Below are 15,869 nucleotides of genomic sequence, written 5' to 3' on the forward strand. Positions count from 1 at the left end.
AAACCTGATTATGACATCACATCAATGTAGCAAAGCTGAAACTATTGTATGCCTACAGAGTATAGACTGAGAGAGAAGTGTCTTTTCCTATGAATTGCAGGCTAAAATGGACTTGCATCCCCTACTTTCAAAGGGAGTAACTGTATAGTAAGTGAGATAGATAGACCGATATCATGTAAGCTTCCTGGCCATGACCGACCAGTAGAGGATAACAGAAAAAGGTTTTTAATTGAAATGACTATCTTTTTTGCAAAGTGGTATTGTAGTCTTTGTTTCAGCTGAGACAAAAATAAATCTTTTTATCTGCTTCTTATTTAGGGTTTTATGTTAGCTTGATAACATGTAGCACATAATCTCTGTGGCCAATGACACAGACGCATCTCGAGACCTCACCCTGACATGTTTCTGGGTGTATTTTCAGCTCCAATTTTGCCTGCAGATTCAAGAAGTTAGTCCTCGTTAGTATAGTGGTGAGTATCCCCGCCTGTCACGCGGGAGACCGGGGTTCGATTCCCCGACGGGGAGAACATTGCAAGTTTTTATCAGGTTCAGAGATTCGTTGCTCAAGGTTATGGAGAATCAAAGTCCGAATCCAATTGTAGCGTGAAAAATATACCACTTGATTTTGAGAGCATAAGAAAGAACCAGAAACACCAATTGCATAGCCTCATTTTTAGTTTGGGTATCACCCCTTGCTTTTATCTAGCATGGCATGTACTGTTTTTGTGCATTACAATATTTGCATATCATCCTCTTACAATTGGCTCATGCTGTAACACAGGAGACAGCTATGTAGTGGACAAGTCTCTTGTGAGCTAAACCTGATTATGACATCACATCAATGTAGCAAAGCTGAAACTATTGTATGCCTATAGACTGAGAGAGAAGTGTCTTTTCCTATGAATTGCAGGCTAAAATGGACTTGCATCCCCTACTTTCAAAGGGAGTAACTGTATAGTAAGTGAGATAGAAAGACCGATATCATGTAAGCTTCCTGGCCATGACCGACCAGTAGAGGATAACAGAAAAAGGTTTTTAATTGAAATAACTATCTTTTTTGCAAAGTGGTATTGTAGTCTTTGTTTCAGCTGAGACAAAAATAAATCTTTTTATCTGCTTCTTATTTAGGGTTTTATGTTAGCTTGATAACATGTAGCACATAATCTCTGTGGCCAATGACACAGACGCATCTCGAGACCTCACCCTGACATGTTTCTGGGTGTATTTTCAGCTCCAATTTTGCCTGCAGATCCAAGAAGTTAGTCCTCGTTAGTATAGTGGTGAGTATCCCCGCCTGTCACGCGGGAGACCGGGGTTCGATTCCCAGACGGGGAGAACATTGCAAGTTTTTATCAGGTTCAGAGATTCGTTGCTCAAGGTTATGGAGAATCAAAGTCCGAATCCAATTGTAGTGTGAAAAATATACCACTTGATTTTGAGAGCATAAGAAAGAACCAGAAACACCAATTGCATAGCCTCGTTTTTAGTTTGGGTATCACCCCTTGCTTTTATCTAGCATGGCATGTACTGTTTTTGTGCATTACAATATTTGCATATCATCCTCTTACAATTGGCTCATGCTGTAACACAGGAGACAGCTATGTAGTGGACAAGTCTCTTGTGAGCTAAACCTGATTATGACATCACATCAATGTAGCAAAGCTGAAACTATTGTATGCCTACAGAGTATAGACTGAGAGAGAAGTGTCTTTTCCTATGAATTGCAGGCTAAAATGGACTTGCATCCCCTACTTTCAAAGGGAGTAACTGTATAGTAAGTGAGATAGATAGACCGATATCATGTAAGCTTCCTGGCCATGACCGACCAGTAGAGGATAACAGAAAAAGGTTTTTAATTGAAATGACTATCTTTTTTGCAAAGTGGTATTGTAGTCTTTGTTTCAGCTGAGACAAAAATAAATCTTTTTATCTGCTTCTTATTTAGGGTTTTATGTTAGCTTGATAACATGTAGCACATAATCTCTGTGGCCAATGACACAGACGCATCTCGAGACCTCACCCTGACATGTTTCTGGGTGTATTTTCAGCTCCAATTTTGCCTGCAGATTCAAGAAGTTAGTCCTCGTTAGTATAGTGGTGAGTATCCCCGCCTGTCACGCGGGAGACCGGGGTTCGATTCCCCGACGGGGAGAACATTGCAAGTTTTTATCAGGTTCAGAGATTCGTTGCTCAAGGTTATGGAGAATCAAAGTCCGAATCCAATTGTAGCGTGAAAAATATACCACTTGATTTTGAGAGCATAAGAAAGAACCAGAAACACCAATTGCATAGCCTCATTTTTAGTTTGGGTATCACCCCTTGCTTTTATCTAGCATGGCATGTACTGTTTTTGTGCATTACAATATTTGCATATCATCCTCTTACAATTGGCTCATGCTGTAACACAGGAGACAGCTATGTAGTGGACAAGTCTCTTGTGAGCTAAACCTGATTATGACATCACATCAATGTAGCAAAGCTGAAACTATTGTATGCCTATAGACTGAGAGAGAAGTGTCTTTTCCTATGAATTGCAGGCTAAAATGGACTTGCATCCCCTACTTTCAAAGGGAGTAACTGTATAGTAAGTGAGATAGAAAGACCGATATCATGTAAGCTTCCTGGCCATGACCGACCAGTAGAGGATAACAGAAAAAGGTTTTTAATTGAAATAACTATCTTTTTTGCAAAGTGGTATTGTAGTCTTTGTTTCAGCTGAGACAAAAATAAATCTTTTTATCTGCTTCTTATTTAGGGTTTTATGTTAGCTTGATAACATGTAGCACATAATCTCTGTGGCCAATGACACAGACGCATCTCGAGACCTCACCCTGACATGTTTCTGGGTGTATTTTCAGCTCCAATTTTGCCTGCAGATCCAAGAAGTTAGTCCTCGTTAGTATAGTGGTGAGTATCCCTGCCTGTCACGCGGGAGACCGGGGTTCGATTCCCCGACGGGGAGAACATTGCAAGTTTTTATCAGGTTCAGAGATTCGTTGCTCAAGGTTATGGAGAATCAAAGTCCGAATCCAATTGTAGCGTGAAAAATATACCACTTGATTTTGAGAGCATAAGAAAGAACCAGAAACACCAATTGCATAGCCTCGTTTTTAGTTTGGGTATCACCCCTTGCTTTTATCTAGCATGGCATGTACTGTTTTTGTGCATTACAATATTTGCATATCATCCTCTTACAATTGGCTCATGCTGTAACGCAGGAGACAGCTATGTAGTGGACAAGTCTCTTGTGAGCTAAACCTGATTATGACATCACATCAATGAAGCAAAGCTGAAACTATTGTATGCCTACAGAGTATAGACTGAGAGAGAAGTGTCTTTTCCTATGAATTGCAGGCTAAAATGGACTTGCATCCCCTACTTTCAAAGGGAGTAACTGTATAGTAAGTGAGATAGGTAGACCGATATCATGTAAGCTTCCTGGCCATTACCGACCAGTAGAGGATAACAGAAAAAGGTTTTTAATTGAAATAACTATCTTTTTTGCAAAGTTGTATTGTAGTCTTTGTTTCAGCTGAGACAAAAATAAATCTTTTTATCTGCTTCTTATTTAGGGTTTTATGTTAGCTTGATAACATGTAGCACATAATCTCTGTGGCCAATGACACAGACGCATCTCGAGACCTCACCCTGACATGTTTTTGGGTGTATTTTCAGCTCCAATTTTGCCTGCAGATTCACCAAGTTAGTCCTCGTTAGTATAGTGGTGAGTATCCCCGCCTGTCACGCGGGAGACCGGGGTTCGATTCCCCGACGGGGAGAACATTGCAAGTTTTTATCAGGTTCAGAGATTCGTTGCTCAAGGTTATGGAGAATCAAAGTCCGAATCCAATTGTAGCGTGAAAAATATACCACTTGATTTTGAGAGCATAAGAAAGAACCAGAAACACCAATTGCATAGCCTCGTTTTTAGTTTGGGTATCACCCCTTGCTTTTATCTAGCATGGCATGTACTGTTTTTGTGCATTACAATATTTGCATATCATCCTCTTACAATTGGCTCATGCTGTAACACAGGAGACAGCTATGTAGTGGACAACTCTCTTGTGAGCTATACCTGATTATGACATCACATCAATGTAGCAAAGCTGAAACTATTGTATGCCTACAGAGTATAGACTGAGAGAGAAGTGTCTTTTCCTATGAATTGCAGGCTAAAATGGACTTGCATCCCCTACTTTCAAATGGAGTAACTGTATAGTAAGTGAGATAGGTAGACCGATATCATGTAAGCTTCCTGGCCATTACCGACCAGTAGAGGATAACAGAAAAAGGTTTTTAATTGAAATGACTATCTTTTTTGCAAAGTGGTATTGTAGTCTTTGTTTCAGCTGAGACAAAAATAAATCTTTTTATCTGCTTCTTATTTAGGGTTTTATGTTAGCTTGATAACATGTAGCACATAATCTCTGTGGCCAATGACACAGACGCATCTCGAGACCTCACCCTGACATGTTTTTGGGTGTATTTTCAGCTCCAATTTTGCCTGCAGATTCACCAAGTTAGTCCTCGTTAGTATAGTGGTGAGTATCCCCGCCTGTCACGCGGGAGACCGGGGTTCGATTCCCCGACGGGGAGAACATTGCAAGTTTTTATCAGGTTCAGAGATTCGTTGCTCAAGGTTATGGAGAATCAAAGTCCGAATCCAATTGTAGCGTGAAAAATATACCACTTGATTTTGAGAGCATAAGAAAGAACCAGAAACACCAATTGCATAGCCTCGTTTTTAGTTTGGGTGTCACCCCTTGCTTTTATCTAGCATGGCATGTACTGTTTTTGTGCATTACAATATTTGCATATCATCCTCTTAAAATTGGCTCACGCTGTAACACAGGAGACAGCTATGTAGTGGACAAGTCTCTTGTGAGCTAAACCTGATTATGACATCACATCAATGAAGCAAAGCTGAAACTATTGTATGCCTACAGAGTATAGACTGAGAGAGAAGTGTCTTTTCCTATGGATTGCAGGCTAAAATGGACTTGCATCCCCTACTTTCAAAGGGAGTAACTGTATAGTAAGTGAGATAGATAGACCGATATCATGTAAGCTTCCTGGCCATTACCGACCAGTAGAGGATAACAGAAAAAGGTTTTTAATTGAAATGACTATCTTTTTTGCAAAGTGGTATTGTAGTCTTTGTTTCAGCTGAGACAAAAATAAATCTTTTTATCTGCTTCTTATTTAGGGTTTTATGCTAGCTTGATAACATGTAGCACATAATCTCTGTGGCCAATGACACAGACGCATCTCGAGACCTCACCCTGACATGTTTTTGGGTGTATTTTCAGCTCCAATTTTGCCTGCAGATTCACCAAGTTAGTCCTCGTTAGTATAGTGGTGAGTATCCCCGCCTGTCACGCGGGAGACCGGGTTCGATTCCCCGACGGGGAGAACATTGCAAGTTTTTATCAGGTTCAGAGATTCGTTGCTCAAGGTTATGGAGAATCAAAGTCCGAATCCAATTGTAGCGTGAAAAATATACCACTTGATTTTGAGAGCTTAAGAAAGAACCAGAAACACCAATTGCATAGCCTCGTTTTTAGTTTGGGTGTCACCCCTTGCTTTTATCTAGCATGGCATGTACTGTTTTTGTGCATTACAATATTTGCATATCATCCTCTTAAAATTGGCTCACGCTGTAACACAGGAGACAGCTATGTAGTGGACAAGTCTCTTGTGAGCTAAACCTGATTATGACATCACATCAATGAAGCAAAGCTGAAACTATTGTATGCCTACAGAGTATAGACTGAGAGAGAAGTGTCTTTTCCTATGGATTGCAGGCTAAAATGGACTTGCATCCCCTACTTTCAAAGGGAGTAACTGTATAGTAAGTGAGATAGATAGACCAATATCATGTAAGCTTCCTGGCCATGACCGACCAGTAGAGGATAACAGAAAAAGGTTTTTAATTGAAATGACTATCTTTTTTGCAAAGTGGTATTGTAGTCTTTGTTTCAGCTGAGACAAAAATAAATCTTTTTATCTGCTTCTTATTTAGGGTTTTATGTTAGCTTGATAACATGTAGCACATAATCTCTGTGGCCAATGACACAGACGCATCTCGAGACCTCACCCTGACATGTTTCTGGGTGTATTTTCAGCTCCAATTTTGCCTGCAGATTCAAGAAGTTAGTCCTCGTTAGTATAGTGGTGAGTATCCCCGCCTGTCACGCGGGAGACCGGGGTTCGATTCCCCGACGGGGAGAACATTGCAAGTTTTTATCAGGTTCAGAGATTCGTTGCTCAAGGTTATGGAGAATCAAAGTCCGAATCCAATTGTAGCGTGAAAAATATACCACTTGATTTTGAGAGCATAAGAAAGAACCAGAAACACCAATTGCATAGCCTCATTTTTAGTTTGGGTATCACCCCTTGCTTTTATCTAGCATGGCATGTACTGTTTTTGTGCATTACAATATTTGCATATCATCCTCTTACAATTGGCTCATGCTGTAACACAGGAGACAGCTATGTAGTGGACAAGTCTCTTGTGAGCTAAACCTGATTATGACATCACATCAATGTAGCAAAGCTGAAACTATTGTATGCCTATAGACTGAGAGAGAAGTGTCTTTTCCTATGAATTGCAGGCTAAAATGGACTTGCATCCCCTACTTTCAAAGGGAGTAACTGTATAGTAAGTGAGATAGAAAGACCGATATCATGTAAGCTTCCTGGCCATGACCGACCAGTAGAGGATAACAGAAAAAGGTTTTTAATTGAAATAACTATCTTTTTTGCAAAGTGGTATTGTAGTCTTTGTTTCAGCTGAGACAAAAATAAATCTTTTTATCTGCTTCTTATTTAGGGTTTTATGTTAGCTTGATAACATGTAGCACATAATCTCTGTGGCCAATGACACAGACGCATCTCGAGACCTCACCCTGACATGTTTCTGGGTGTATTTTCAGCTCCAATTTTGCCTGCAGATCCAAGAAGTTAGTCCTCGTTAGTATAGTGGTGAGTATCCCCGCCTGTCACGCGGGAGACCGGGGTTCGATTCCCCGACGGGGAGAACATTGCAAGTTTTTATCAGGTTCAGAGATTCGTTGCTCAAGGTTATGGAGAATCAAAGTCCGAATCCAATTGTAGTGTGAAAAATATACCACTTGATTTTGAGAGCATAAGAAAGAACCAGAAACACCAATTGCATAGCCTCGTTTTTAGTTTGGGTATCACCCCTTGCTTTTATCTAGCATGGCATGTACTGTTTTTGTGCATTACAATATTTGCATATCATCCTCTTACAATTGGCTCATGCTGTAACACAGGAGACAGCTATGTAGTGGACAAGTCTCTTGTGAGCTAAACCTGATTATGACATCACATCAATGTAGCAAAGCTGAAACTATTGTATGCCTACAGAGTATAGACTGAGAGAGAAGTGTCTTTTCCTATGAATTGCAGGCTAAAATGGACTTGCATCCCCTACTTTCAAAGGGAGTAACTGTATAGTAAGTGAGATAGATAGACCGATATCATGTAAGCTTCCTGGCCATGACCGACCAGTAGAGGATAACAGAAAAAGGTTTTTAATTGAAATAACTATCTTTTTTGCAAAGTGGTATTGTAGTCTTTGTTTCAGCTGAGACAAAAATAAATCTGTTTATCTGCTTCTTATTTAGGGTTTTATGTTAGCTTGATAACATGTAGCACATAATCTCTGTGGCCAATGACACAGACGCATCTCGAGACCTCACCCTGACATGTTTCTGGGTGTATTTTCAGCTCCAATTTTGCCTGCAGATTCAAGAAGTTAGTCCTCGTTAGTATAGTGGTGAGTATCCCCGCCTGTCACGCGGGAGACCGGGGTTCGATTCCCCGATGGGGAGAACATTGCAAGTTTTTATCAGGTTCAGAGATTCGTTGCTCAAGGTTATGGAGAATCAAAGTCCGAATCCAATTGTAGCGTGAAAAATATACCACTTGATTTTGAGAGCATAAGAAAGAACCAGAAACACCAATTGCATAGCCTCATTTTTAGTTTGGGTATCACCCCTTGCTTTTATCTAGCATGGCATGTACTGTTTTTGTGCATTACAATATTTGCATATCATCCTCTTACAATTGGCTCATGCTGTAACACAGGAGACAGCTATGTAGTGGACAAGTCTCTTGTGAGCTAAACCTGATTATGACATCACATCAATGTAGCAAAGCTGAAACTATTGTATGCCTATAGACTGAGAGAGAAGTGTCTTTTCCTATGAATTGCAGGCTAAAATGGACTTGCATCCCCTACTTTCAAAGGGAGTAACTGTATAGTAAGTGAGATAGATAGACCGATATCATGTAAGCTTCCTGGCCATGACCGACCAGTAGAGGATAACAGAAAAAGGTTTTTAATTGAAATAACTATCTTTTTTGCAAAGTGGTATTGTAGTCTTTGTTTCAGCTGAGACAAAAATAAATCTTTTTATCTGCTTCTTATTTAGGGTTTTATGTTAGCTTGATAACATGTAGCACATAATCTCTGTGGCCAATGACACAGACGCATCTCGAGACCTCACCCTGACATGTTTCTGGGTGTATTTTCAGCTCCAATTTTGCCTGCAGATCCAAGAAGTTAGTCCTCGTTAGTATAGTGGTGAGTATCCCCGCCTGTCACGCGGGAGACCGGGGTTCGATTCCCAGACGGGGAGAACATTGCAAGTTTTTATCAGGTTCAGAGATTCGTTGCTCAAGGTTATGGAGAATCAAAGTCCGAATCCAATTGTAGTGTGAAAAATATACCACTTGATTTTGAGAGCATAAGAAAGAACCAGAAACACCAATTGCATAGCCTCGTTTTTAGTTTGGGTATCACCCCTTGCTTTTATCTAGCATGGCATGTACTGTTTTTGTGCATTACAATATTTGCATATCATCCTCTTACAATTGGCTCATGCTGTAACACAGGAGACAGCTATGTAGTGGACAAGTCTCTTGTGAGCTAAACCTGATTATGACATCACATCAATGTAGCAAAGCTGAAACTATTGTATGCCTACAGAGTATAGACTGAGAGAGAAGTGTCTTTTCCTATGAATTGCAGGCTAAAATGGACTTGCATCCCCTACTTTCAAAGGGAGTAACTGTATAGTAAGTGAGATAGATAGACCGATATCATGTAAGCTTCCTGGCCATGACCGACCAGTAGAGGATAACAGAAAAAGGTTTTTAATTGAAATGACTATCTTTTTTGCAAAGTGGTATTGTAGTCTTTGTTTCAGCTGAGACAAAAATAAATCTTTTTATCTGCTTCTTATTTAGGGTTTTATGTTAGCTTGATAACATGTAGCACATAATCTCTGTGGCCAATGACACAGACGCATCTCGAGACCTCACCCTGACATGTTTCTGGGTGTATTTTCAGCTCCAATTTTGCCTGCAGATTCAAGAAGTTAGTCCTCGTTAGTATAGTGGTGAGTATCCCCGCCTGTCACGCGGGAGACCGGGGTTCGATTCCCCGACGGGGAGAACATTGCAAGTTTTTATCAGGTTCAGAGATTCGTTGCTCAAGGTTATGGAGAATCAAAGTCCGAATCCAATTGTAGCGTGAAAAATATACCACTTGATTTTGAGAGCATAAGAAAGAACCAGAAACACCAATTGCATAGCCTCATTTTTAGTTTGGGTATCACCCCTTGCTTTTATCTAGCATGGCATGTACTGTTTTTGTGCATTACAATATTTGCATATCATCCTCTTACAATTGGCTCATGCTGTAACACAGGAGACAGCTATGTAGTGGACAAGTCTCTTGTGAGCTAAACCTGATTATGACATCACATCAATGTAGCAAAGCTGAAACTATTGTATGCCTATAGACTGAGAGAGAAGTGTCTTTTCCTATGAATTGCAGGCTAAAATGGACTTGCATCCCCTACTTTCAAAGGGAGTAACTGTATAGTAAGTGAGATAGAAAGACCGATATCATGTAAGCTTCCTGGCCATGACCGACCAGTAGAGGATAACAGAAAAAGGTTTTTAATTGAAATAACTATCTTTTTTGCAAAGTGGTATTGTAGTCTTTGTTTCAGCTGAGACAAAAATAAATCTGTTTATCTGCTTCTTATTTAGGGTTTTATGTTAGCTTGATAACATGTAGCACATAATCTCTGTGGCCAATGACACAGACGCATCTCGAGACCTCACCCTGACATGTTTCTGGGTGTATTTTCAGCTCCAATTTTGCCTGCAGATCCAAGAAGTTAGTCCTCGTTAGTATAGTGGTGAGTATCCCCGCCTGTCACGCGGGAGACCGGGGTTCGATTCCCAGACGGGGAGAACATTGCAAGTTTTTATCAGGTTCAGAGATTCGTTGCTCAAGGTTATGGAGAATCAAAGTCCGAATCCAATTGTAGTGTGAAAAATATACCACTTGATTTTGAGAGCATAAGAAAGAACCAGAAACACCAATTGCATAGCCTCGTTTTTAGTTTGGGTATCACCCCTTGCTTTTATCTAGCATGGCATGTACTGTTTTTGTGCATTACAATATTTGCATATCATCCTCTTACAATTGGCTCATGCTGTAACACAGGAGACAGCTATGTAGTGGACAAGTCTCTTGTGAGCTAAACCTGATTATGACATCACATCAATGTAGCAAAGCTGAAACTATTGTATGCCTACAGAGTATAGACTGAGAGAGAAGTGTCTTTTCCTATGAATTGCAGGCTAAAATGGACTTGCATCCCCTACTTTCAAAGGGAGTAACTGTATAGTAAGTGAGATAGATAGACCGATATCATGTAAGCTTCCTGGCCATGACCGACCAGTAGAGGATAACAGAAAAAGGTTTTTAATTGAAATGACTATCTTTTTTGCAAAGTGGTATTGTAGTCTTTGTTTCAGCTGAGACAAAAATAAATCTTTTTATCTGCTTCTTATTTAGGGTTTTATGTTAGCTTGATAACATGTAGCACATAATCTCTGTGGCCAATGACACAGACGCATCTCGAGACCTCACCCTGACATGTTTCTGGGTGTATTTTCAGCTCCAATTTTGCCTGCAGATTCAAGAAGTTAGTCCTCGTTAGTATAGTGGTGAGTATCCCCGCCTGTCACGCGGGAGACCGGGGTTCGATTCCCCGACGGGGAGAACATTGCAAGTTTTTATCAGGTTCAGAGATTCGTTGCTCAAGGTTATGGAGAATCAAAGTCCGAATCCAATTGTAGCGTGAAAAATATACCACTTGATTTTGAGAGCATAAGAAAGAACCAGAAACACCAATTGCATAGCCTCATTTTTAGTTTGGGTATCACCCCTTGCTTTTATCTAGCATGGCATGTACTGTTTTTGTGCATTACAATATTTGCATATCATCCTCTTACAATTGGCTCATGCTGTAACACAGGAGACAGCTATGTAGTGGACAAGTCTCTTGTGAGCTAAACCTGATTATGACATCACATCAATGTAGCAAAGCTGAAACTATTGTATGCCTATAGACTGAGAGAGAAGTGTCTTTTCCTATGAATTGCAGGCTAAAATGGACTTGCATCCCCTACTTTCAAAGGGAGTAACTGTATAGTAAGTGAGATAGATAGACCGATATCATGTAAGCTTCCTGGCCATGACCGACCAGTAGAGGATAACAGAAAAAGGTTTTTAATTGAAATAACTATCTTTTTTGCAAAGTGGTATTGTAGTCTTTGTTTCAGCTGAGACAAAAATAAATCTTTTTATCTGCTTCTTATTTAGGGTTTTATGTTAGCTTGATAACATGTAGCACATAATCTCTGTGGCCAATGACACAGACGCATCTCGAGACCTCACCCTGACATGTTTCTGGGTGTATTTTCAGCTCCAATTTTGCCTGCAGATCCAAGAAGTTAGTCCTCGTTAGTATAGTGGTGAGTATCCCCGCCTGTCACGCGGGAGACCGGGGTTCGATTCCCAGACGGGGAGAACATTGCAAGTTTTTATCAGGTTCAGAGATTCGTTGCTCAAGGTTATGGAGAATCAAAGTCCGAATCCAATTGTAGTGTGAAAAATATACCACTTGATTTTGAGAGCATAAGAAAGAACCAGAAACACCAATTGCATAGCCTCGTTTTTAGTTTGGGTATCACCCCTTGCTTTTATCTAGCATGGCATGTACTGTTTTTGTGCATTACAATATTTGCATATCATCCTCTTACAATTGGCTCATGCTGTAACACAGGAGACAGCTATGTAGTGGACAAGTCTCTTGTGAGCTAAACCTGATTATGACATCACATCAATGTAGCAAAGCTGAAACTATTGTATGCCTACAGAGTATAGACTGAGAGAGAAGTGTCTTTTCCTATGAATTGCAGGCTAAAATGGACTTGCATCCCCTACTTTCAAAGGGAGTAACTGTATAGTAAGTGAGATAGATAGACCGATATCATGTAAGCTTCCTGGCCATGACCGACCAGTAGAGGATAACAGAAAAAGGTTTTTAATTGAAATGACTATCTTTTTTGCAAAGTGGTATTGTAGTCTTTGTTTCAGCTGAGACAAAAATAAATCTTTTTATCTGCTTCTTATTTAGGGTTTTATGTTAGCTTGATAACATGTAGCACATAATCTCTGTGGCCAATGACACAGACGCATCTCGAGACCTCACCCTGACATGTTTCTGGGTGTATTTTCAGCTCCAATTTTGCCTGCAGATTCAAGAAGTTAGTCCTCGTTAGTATAGTGGTGAGTATCCCCGCCTGTCACGCGGGAGACCGGGGTTCGATTCCCCGACGGGGAGAACATTGCAAGTTTTTATCAGGTTCAGAGATTCGTTGCTCAAGGTTATGGAGAATCAAAGTCCGAATCCAATTGTAGCGTGAAAAATATACCACTTGATTTTGAGAGCATAAGAAAGAACCAGAAACACCAATTGCATAGCCTCATTTTTAGTTTGGGTATCACCCCTTGCTTTTATCTAGCATGGCATGTACTGTTTTTGTGCATTACAATATTTGCATATCATCCTCTTACAATTGGCTCATGCTGTAACACAGGAGACAGCTATGTAGTGGACAAGTCTCTTGTGAGCTAAACCTGATTATGACATCACATCAATGTAGCAAAGCTGAAACTATTGTATGCCTATAGACTGAGAGAGAAGTGTCTTTTCCTATGAATTGCAGGCTAAAATGGACTTGCATCCCCTACTTTCAAAGGGAGTAACTGTATAGTAAGTGAGATAGAAAGACCGATATCATGTAAGCTTCCTGGCCATGACCGACCAGTAGAGGATAACAGAAAAAGGTTTTTAATTGAAATAACTATCTTTTTTGCAAAGTGGTATTGTAGTCTTTGTTTCAGCTGAGACAAAAATAAATCTTTTTATCTGCTTCTTATTTAGGGTTTTATGTTAGCTTGATAACATGTAGCACATAATCTCTGTGGCCAATGACACAGACGCATCTCGAGACCTCACCCTGACATGTTTCTGGGTGTATTTTCAGCTCCAATTTTGCCTGCAGATCCAAGAAGTTAGTCCTCGTTAGTATAGTGGTGAGTATCCCCGCCTGTCACGCGGGAGACCGGGGTTCGATTCCCAGACGGGGAGAACATTGCAAGTTTTTATCAGGTTCAGAGATTCGTTGCTCAAGGTTATGGAGAATCAAAGTCCGAATCCAATTGTAGTGTGAAAAATATACCACTTGATTTTGAGAGCATAAGAAAGAACCAGAAACACCAATTGCATAGCCTCGTTTTTAGTTTGGGTATCACCCCTTGCTTTTATCTAGCATGGCATGTACTGTTTTTGTGCATTACAATATTTGCATATCATCCTCTTACAATTGGCTCATGCTGTAACACAGGAGACAGCTATGTAGTGGACAAGTCTCTTGTGAGCTAAACCTGATTATGACATCACATCAATGTAGCAAAGCTGAAACTATTGTATGCCTACAGAGTATAGACTGAGAGAGAAGTGTCTTTTCCTATGAATTGCAGGCTAAAATGGACTTGCATCCCCTACTTTCAAAGGGAGTAACTGTATAGTAAGTGAGATAGATAGACCGATATCATGTAAGCTTCCTGGCCATGACCGACCAGTAGAGGATAACAGAAAAAGGTTTTTAATTGAAATGACTATCTTTTTTGCAAAGTGGTATTGTAGTCTTTGTTTCAGCTGAGACAAAAATAAATCTTTTTATCTGCTTCTTATTTAGGGTTTTATGTTAGCTTGATAACATGTAGCACATAATCTCTGTGGCCAATGACACAGACGCATCTCGAGACCTCACCCTGACATGTTTCTGGGTGTATTTTCAGCTCCAATTTTGCCTGCAGATCCAAGAAGTCAGTCCTCGTTAGTATAGTGGTGAGTATCCCCGCCTGTCACGCGGGAGACCGGGGTTCGATTCCCAGACGGGGAGAACATTGCAAGTTTTTATCAGGTTCAGAGATTCGTTGCTCAAGGTTATGGAGAATCAAAGTCCGAATCCAATTGTAGTGTGAAAAATATACCACTTGATTTTGAGAGCATAAGAAAGAACCAGAAACACCAATTGCATAGCCTCGTTTTTAGTTTGGGTATCACCCCTTGCTTTTATCTAGCATGGCATGTACTGTTTTTGTGCATTACAATATTTGCATATCATCCTCTTACAATTGGCTCATGCTGTAACACAGGAGACAGCTATGTAGTGGACAAGTCTCTTGTGAGCTAAACCTGATTATGACATCACATCAATGTAGCAAAGCTGAAACTATTGTATGCCTACAGAGTATAGACTGAGAGAGAAGTGTCTTTTCCTATGAATTGCAGGCTAAAATGGACTTGCATCCCCTACTTTCAAAGGGAGTAACTGTATAGTAAGTGAGATAGATAGACCGATATCATGTAAGCTTCCTGGCCATGACCGACCAGTAGAGGATAACAGAAAAAGGTTTTTAATTGAAATAACTATCTTTTTTGCAAAGTGGTATTGTAGTCTTTGTTTCAGCTGAGACAAAAATAAATCTGTTTATCTGCTTCTTATTTAGGGTTTTATGTTAGCTTGATAACATGTAGCACATAATCTCTGTGGCCAATGACACAGACGCATCTCGAGACCTCACCCTGACATGTTTCTGGGTGTATTTTCAGCTCCAATTTTGCCTGCAGATCCAAGAAGTTAGTCCTCGTTAGTATAGTGGTGAGTATCCCCGCCTGTCACGCGGGAGACCGGGGTTCGATTCCCAGACGGGGAGAACATTGCAAGTTTTTATCAGGTTCAGAGATTCGTTGCTCAAGGTTATGGAGAATCAAAGTCCGAATCCAATTGTAGTGTGAAAAATATACCACTTGATTTTGAGAGCATAAGAAAGAACCAGAAACACCAATTGCATAGCCTCGTTTTTAGTTTGGGTATCACCCCTTGCTTTTATCTAGCATGGCATGTACTGTTTTTGTGCATTACAATATTTGCATATCATCCTCTTACAATTGGCTCATGCTGTAACACAGGAGACAGCTATGTAGTGGACAAGTCTCTTGTGAGCTAAACCTGATTATGACATCACATCAATGTAGCAAAGCTGAAACTATTGTATGCCTACAGAGTATAGACTGAGAGAGAAGTGTCTTTTCCTATGAATTGCAGGCTAAAATGGACTTGCATCCCCTACTTTCAAAGGGAGTAACTGTATAGTAAGTGAGATAGATAGACCGATATCATGTAAGCTTCCTGGCCATGACCGACCAGTATAGGATAACAGAAAAAGGTTTTTAATTGAAATGACTATCTTTTTTGCAAAGTGGTATTGTAGTCTTTGTTTCAGCTGAGACAAAAATAAATCTTTTTATCTGCTTCTTATTTAGGGTTTTATGTTAGCTTGATAACATGTAGCACATAATCTCTGTGGCCAATGACACAGACGCATCTCGAGACCTCACCCT

General features: G+C 40.2%; 18 non-coding genes across 18 annotated transcripts; all 18 read left to right on the top strand.

Moving 5' to 3' along the window:
* The first annotated feature begins 453 nt into the window (after window positions 1-453).
* TRNAD-GUC (transfer RNA aspartic acid (anticodon GUC)) lies at window positions 454-525 on the top strand. The gene has a single exon. It is a non-coding gene; the product is annotated as a tRNA-Asp (tRNA).
* Window positions 526-1,263: 738 nt separating this feature from the next.
* Window positions 1,264-1,335, top strand: TRNAD-GUC (transfer RNA aspartic acid (anticodon GUC)). Its single transcript has one exon. It is a non-coding gene; the product is annotated as a tRNA-Asp (tRNA).
* A 745-nt stretch (window positions 1,336-2,080) lies between these two features.
* On the top strand, window positions 2,081-2,152 carry TRNAD-GUC (transfer RNA aspartic acid (anticodon GUC)). Its single transcript has one exon. It is a non-coding gene; the product is annotated as a tRNA-Asp (tRNA).
* Window positions 2,153-2,890: 738 nt separating this feature from the next.
* TRNAD-GUC (transfer RNA aspartic acid (anticodon GUC)) lies at window positions 2,891-2,962 on the top strand. Its single transcript has one exon. It is a non-coding gene; the product is annotated as a tRNA-Asp (tRNA).
* A 745-nt stretch (window positions 2,963-3,707) lies between these two features.
* On the top strand, window positions 3,708-3,779 carry TRNAD-GUC (transfer RNA aspartic acid (anticodon GUC)). The gene has a single exon. It is a non-coding gene; the product is annotated as a tRNA-Asp (tRNA).
* Window positions 3,780-4,524: 745 nt separating this feature from the next.
* Window positions 4,525-4,596, top strand: TRNAD-GUC (transfer RNA aspartic acid (anticodon GUC)). The gene has a single exon. It is a non-coding gene; the product is annotated as a tRNA-Asp (tRNA).
* Window positions 4,597-6,157: 1,561 nt separating this feature from the next.
* TRNAD-GUC (transfer RNA aspartic acid (anticodon GUC)) lies at window positions 6,158-6,229 on the top strand. The gene has a single exon. It is a non-coding gene; the product is annotated as a tRNA-Asp (tRNA).
* Window positions 6,230-6,967: 738 nt separating this feature from the next.
* TRNAD-GUC (transfer RNA aspartic acid (anticodon GUC)) lies at window positions 6,968-7,039 on the top strand. The gene has a single exon. It is a non-coding gene; the product is annotated as a tRNA-Asp (tRNA).
* A 745-nt stretch (window positions 7,040-7,784) lies between these two features.
* On the top strand, window positions 7,785-7,856 carry TRNAD-GUC (transfer RNA aspartic acid (anticodon GUC)). Its single transcript has one exon. It is a non-coding gene; the product is annotated as a tRNA-Asp (tRNA).
* A 738-nt stretch (window positions 7,857-8,594) lies between these two features.
* Window positions 8,595-8,666, top strand: TRNAD-GUC (transfer RNA aspartic acid (anticodon GUC)). Its single transcript has one exon. It is a non-coding gene; the product is annotated as a tRNA-Asp (tRNA).
* A 745-nt stretch (window positions 8,667-9,411) lies between these two features.
* TRNAD-GUC (transfer RNA aspartic acid (anticodon GUC)) lies at window positions 9,412-9,483 on the top strand. The gene has a single exon. It is a non-coding gene; the product is annotated as a tRNA-Asp (tRNA).
* Window positions 9,484-10,221: 738 nt separating this feature from the next.
* Window positions 10,222-10,293, top strand: TRNAD-GUC (transfer RNA aspartic acid (anticodon GUC)). Its single transcript has one exon. It is a non-coding gene; the product is annotated as a tRNA-Asp (tRNA).
* Window positions 10,294-11,038: 745 nt separating this feature from the next.
* Window positions 11,039-11,110, top strand: TRNAD-GUC (transfer RNA aspartic acid (anticodon GUC)). The gene has a single exon. It is a non-coding gene; the product is annotated as a tRNA-Asp (tRNA).
* A 738-nt stretch (window positions 11,111-11,848) lies between these two features.
* On the top strand, window positions 11,849-11,920 carry TRNAD-GUC (transfer RNA aspartic acid (anticodon GUC)). Its single transcript has one exon. It is a non-coding gene; the product is annotated as a tRNA-Asp (tRNA).
* A 745-nt stretch (window positions 11,921-12,665) lies between these two features.
* On the top strand, window positions 12,666-12,737 carry TRNAD-GUC (transfer RNA aspartic acid (anticodon GUC)). Its single transcript has one exon. It is a non-coding gene; the product is annotated as a tRNA-Asp (tRNA).
* A 738-nt stretch (window positions 12,738-13,475) lies between these two features.
* TRNAD-GUC (transfer RNA aspartic acid (anticodon GUC)) lies at window positions 13,476-13,547 on the top strand. Its single transcript has one exon. It is a non-coding gene; the product is annotated as a tRNA-Asp (tRNA).
* A 745-nt stretch (window positions 13,548-14,292) lies between these two features.
* On the top strand, window positions 14,293-14,364 carry TRNAD-GUC (transfer RNA aspartic acid (anticodon GUC)). Its single transcript has one exon. It is a non-coding gene; the product is annotated as a tRNA-Asp (tRNA).
* A 745-nt stretch (window positions 14,365-15,109) lies between these two features.
* On the top strand, window positions 15,110-15,181 carry TRNAD-GUC (transfer RNA aspartic acid (anticodon GUC)). The gene has a single exon. It is a non-coding gene; the product is annotated as a tRNA-Asp (tRNA).
* The last annotated feature ends 688 nt before the right edge of the window (window positions 15,182-15,869 follow it).

The sequence above is a fragment of the Pseudophryne corroboree genome, unplaced genomic scaffold, assembly GCF_028390025.1.
Source record: "Pseudophryne corroboree isolate aPseCor3 unplaced genomic scaffold, aPseCor3.hap2 scaffold_3005, whole genome shotgun sequence".
NCBI classification, from domain to species: Eukaryota; Metazoa; Chordata; class Amphibia; order Anura; family Myobatrachidae; genus Pseudophryne; species Pseudophryne corroboree.